The sequence below is a fragment of the Condylura cristata genome, unplaced genomic scaffold (assembly GCF_000260355.1).
Source record: "Condylura cristata isolate star-nosed mole 26May11 unplaced genomic scaffold, ConCri1.0 scaffold00015, whole genome shotgun sequence".
Lineage (NCBI taxonomy): Eukaryota > Metazoa > Chordata > Mammalia > Eulipotyphla > Talpidae > Condylura > Condylura cristata.
The window spans coordinates 2,870,728-2,875,543 of record NW_004567116.1 but is presented as its reverse complement, the minus strand read 5'-3'; the positions used below and the strand labels follow the sequence as shown (position 1 = coordinate 2,875,543).

Below are 4,816 nucleotides of genomic sequence, written 5' to 3'. Positions count from 1 at the left end.
CACTTCTCTGCCATCTTCAATGCCAAGTCCCCAGAAACAGGAGTTCTCCCCCCTGGAGCTTCCCATGCAGGGCCTCAACTTTCCCTTCTCTGTAAAAAGGCCCTATACCTCCCAATTCCAGGGTCCTCGGGGCTAGGGCTCCATCTCTGTCTGGCCTGGACGGGGGGCCATCTCAAAGAAAATGCTGGGTCAGCCTCGGACACCTGGAGAGACAGGTAGTGGGCAGTGCCAGGCCAGCCGCCCCCATCAGAGGGGATCTCCCTGGAGCGTGCTCCCTCAGGGCTGGGGAGACTGACAGCCAAGAGGGGCAGGTGAGACGCTTGGGAAGGGAGGGACACTGGACAGTCCAGGGCCTGCAACACTACCTTCCCGGGGGGCTGGAGGGAGCTGCCAGCCTCCCGTTGTCCTCCCACCTACTTCTGGGACTCTGGGGCCTCTCTTTTGGCATCTCCATCCATCCATCCACCCATCCATCCATCCACCCATCCATCCATCCATCCTTCAGCAGATGTTTATGAGTACTTCTTGGCTCCATCCAGGTCAGTAAAGGAGACCTGGATTTGTACACATACCCTGACTTGTAGGACGGGCATTATAGTGGGAGGGGTTGGACAGTCAATCGTGATAAATGAATGGGGTACCCTCTCCAGGAACAGGGCCTCTGTTTCGCTCTACGATCATTATGACCACCACACCGGTTTTTCCTGCTCCCCTCACTGTGGCTCTCCCAGGCTGTAGAGAAATCCGGCAGCTCCGACCCCAGAGCCTCCCCTGTTCTGGGGAGGCCCTCTGTTCCTCCCTGGCCCTCAAGGATAAAGGCCCCCCAGTCCCCTTTTCTACTGTCTGAAACTTCCCTCGTCTTTCCTTTTTCCTTCCTGAAAGGAATTCACCTCAGCCTAAAAATACAGAGACCGAACTATCAAGAGCAGGAACATCTTATTAAATAAGGTGGAGAGAGAAAGAAACAAAATTACACGTGTCTTCTTTCATCCCCCCACCCCCTCCTGGCCTGGAATAGTTTAATATCGAACCCTGTTATCAATAAAATTAACCTCCTCAGACATAATTTTAAAGTCTTGTTTTTTAAAGTGATTTGCATTCTCTGAAGTTTGGGGCATCCCGCCACCGACGCCCAGGCGGCCCACGCAGGGAGGTGAACTTCAGGTACATCTCCAGCGGATTTGCATACCTGTCTGCAATCACCGCCAGTGATAACAGCTAATGCATAATGCATGCGGCATGAAATTAGAAAAATAATTAACTTCAGGTTTTAGAAGAACTGGCACCCCCACCCCCACCCATTACAAGTTCTCAATGGCAGCAGCAGACAGATCAGGGGCGAGGTTGTACAGGGCCAGGCCGGAGGGCCCTGAGGGGAGGTGCCTCTGGGGGCCAGGGCTGGGGAAAGTCCTGCTCACCCAAGAGCCCCAAGTGCTCCTTCCTGCCCTGCCCAGCGCCCAGCCCTGGGCCCAGAAGAGCTGCGTCTACCAGGGGCGCTGAGGGTCCTCTCAGCAGCCAGGGTGACCACGTTTCATCCTTAAGAGACCCCGGGGGTGCACTGCTCATGGCCTGAGACCCAGGGGTGCTCTGGGGAGGTGGGGCAGCTGCCCCAGGTCCCCCTTCGGGGGACTGCTAGTCTCTGCCACCTCATGTCCCCTCCCCCACTCTGCTGAACACAAGGACCTGCTGTCAGTCATTGGGCTGGCAGGTCATAACTCACACCACGCTGGTGTCTGCGGGAGCCACGCGACGAGCGACCCCATAAAAGACAGGCGATTTACCAGGTTTGATCTGACGGCCACATAAACCATCAAACGCGCCACAGGGAATGAAAAGGCCTCCCGGCACCCTGGCAATTACAGGGCCCCTGGGGGGCAAGCTCCATCCTCCCCACCCGCAGGCCCTGCGCTGCTTCACTGGAGCCAGAGAGCTCAGTGTTGGGTGGCCTTGGGGAGGGGGGTGGCGGGGGGACTCAGCCGAGATGGATGAGGCCACAGACAGGGGAACGGAAAGGCCTTGGGTGCCTGCCTCCCCAGTGCTTCTTGATTACCCACCAGGCGTCTCTGAGAGACACGGTTTACGCTCTCGGGACGCCGGGGCCTCTGGGCGAGGGCTGTAGCTGTGAGCCGATGTCACGCGGAGGACGTGGCTGTCGGTGGGCCTGCCCTGCCCAGCCCACTGCCCGGCATGGTTGCGTCTGGAGGCCCCACTGGGTGACTCGGCAGCGGACAGACCAGGGACGGGGTGTGTCCTCTGGCCAGATGCTGGGGACTCAGAACAGAGCCCCTCCCGGCTGAGATGAGACCCTCGGGGCTGCGGACGGCTGTGAGCAGGCCCTGCTGCCCGGACCTGCCCGGCCTACCTCTGCTCAGAGCAGCCTCTGACAGGACCGCCAGGCCCCAGCCCCTTCTCAGCTGCGGCTCCAACGGGGACAGGTGTGCAGGTGGAGGCCTGCATGGCCGGGCAGTGGACGGGCCCTGCCCCTCTGAGCCTCAGCAGTTGTGAAGCGACGGAGGGACGGAACCTCGCGCGCTGTGAGAGACGGACGCAGGTACATCGTGCAGGCGGAGGGAGGCTCACCCTGGTGCCTGCTCTCCTGGCCCGCGGCGGCACGTCCAGCTGGGAGCCCCGCTGGGGGAGCCGTCCTCCCCACGGTGGGGGCCAGTGCCCCTCCGAGCCGCTGGCATGAGGCGAGTCTGAGGCCGAGTCTGAGGCTGGGCCAGGGCCGGGCAGCCCTGGGTTTACCAGGGAGGGGAGGAGCGGAGGAGGCGCTGGCTAGCGTGGTGCAGGGCACTGGGGGGACATGACAGGAGCAGGGCAGCAGGGCGACAGCCAGGCCCACCCAGCGCCGGCGCTTAGCGTGCAGGAAGCAGACCAAGGCCAGGTTCAGGCGCGGGGCGAGGGTGGGTCTGGACGTGACTAACCCTAGCCCGAGCTCTGGGGACAGTGAGGAGTCCCCTGGCAGGCGTGCGGCCCCTCGGGCCGGCAATGCCTCGCCTGCCCCTTCCTCCAGCTCCCCTTGGGGCTGGGAGACACAGGCTCGTGTGCTCATCCCCACCCTCACCTGCTTCCAGCGGCGGGTGGGGATGGGGGTCCTTGGCGGGCCTCTGACCTGGCTGGAACCCACCTCAAGGACCAAGAAAGCTTCATGTTCTAACAGACCCTGAGCGGAGTTAGCGGTTAGCCATGGGCATGACCATGGGGCAAAGGCCCCTGAACGTCAGGGGGGCACCAGTATGCAGGGGGCCATGGGGGTGGTCCTCCTTTGCTCAGCCCTGCGCCTGCTCCCTCTGTCTCTGACGTAAGCCACACAGCCACCGCTCCCACCCTTGAGCACCAGAAATCTGGCAGGAACACTCGACACCATCACCAACCAGACAGCTGGTCCCACAGGTGTGGCCCCAGGCATTAGACATGGCACCGGAGCCCAGCGGAAGGGCAGCAACCTCGTGTTTGGGGGAAGATTAGGTGACTCGTATGTCTGTACAGGCTTAGGCGAAAGCGCTGCTCTGGTGCAGCTCTCCCAGCCCAGCAGGACAGACCCCAAGGGCTAGAAGCCAGGCTGGCACGTGACAAGTGTTCAGTAAAGTTCTGCGGGATGCCGGCTGGATGCATGGACGGTGGCTGTGTGCCTGGCTGGATGGGTGCAGGCGAGGGGAGCTCTGTCTGGGCAGCAGACCTAGCAGAGGAGACAGCTGAGCTGGGTCTTGAAGGGCGAAGAGCAGGTGCTAGCTGGGAGGAGCTGCCGCAGGAGGGTGGTGCAGGCAGGGCAGGAGGGTTTGCCGCCGTTTAGACATGGAGACCCTGGGCTCCCGGGGCGCGGGAGCACGGCCCCCGCAGCCCGTCGGGGGGCAATCTCCGTTCTGCACGCGGGGCCTGGCCCAGACCCTGAGAGGCCATCATGTCCACTCCTGAGGAGGCTTCATGAGCGCAGCGCATCGGGCAGCGGGAAGGCACCTCCCACAGAGGCTGAGAGATAGTTTCTCTTTAATTCACTCTTCCTACCACTCTGAGCCGTAATCTGGGAAAAATCCAGGCTGCAATTTTTCCATTTGTGAAAACGGAAATTACACCTTGTACACAGTTCTCACAGAGCACAGACCCCCTTCTATTTGTGTCAGTGCAAGAGAAGCAGAGAAGCATCTGCGTGTACACACACGCTCACGCGCACACACAGCCGTCCGGGAAGGGGCGCGGTGGCATCATCATCTCCCACCAACGCGGAGCGCGTGCTGAGGGAGGGCGTCTGCCCTGGAGAGGGATTTCTGCAAATACACAAGGAAGCTGTTCTGTTGACACCTTCTTGCGGCTCTAAAACCATGAGTGACAAACAGGACGCGCGGTGACACCCGGCGTGAGCGGCCTGCCCTCCACTGCACGCAGTGAGACGCCGCAGCTTCTCCCTGGCAGCTGCTGGCAGCGCCCCCTCCTGAGCCCGCAGGCCCCCGGGAATCCGCTTCCCCTCCCAGCCCTGGGTCAGGGCCGACAGGCCCCTCCCCAGCGGGAAACAGTGGCTCTGGCCCCCCCGCCCCGCCCCCCTCCATCCTGTGGGCCGGCCACTGCTAGCATCAGGCCTAAAGACAGGCTCAGGTGAGCCCCTGGGTGAAGTCCACCCCCTGAGGCCCACGGTCCTGTCCACTGACTAACGGCGGCACTTCTGCTCCCCATGAGGTCTCACAGCGGCCAGCTGTCCCTCAGAGCCCAACGCCAGCCCGCGTGACCGCCGCCCGTGGCCCCGGGCGCTGACCGCTCTCACGGCAAGTGTCCTGTGCCCCTGCAGGTGCCGCGGCTCTGCGTCAGGTGGGGCCTGGCCCCC

The 4,816-nt window shown here is 62.3% G+C and overlaps 1 protein-coding gene across 2 annotated transcripts in view; it reads right to left on the bottom strand.

The window, feature by feature from the left end:
- The window catches only part of MACROD1 (MACRO domain containing 1), a 116,763-nt gene that overhangs the window by 78,893 nt on the left and 33,054 nt on the right, over window positions 1-4,816 (bottom strand). The window lies entirely within an intron of this gene.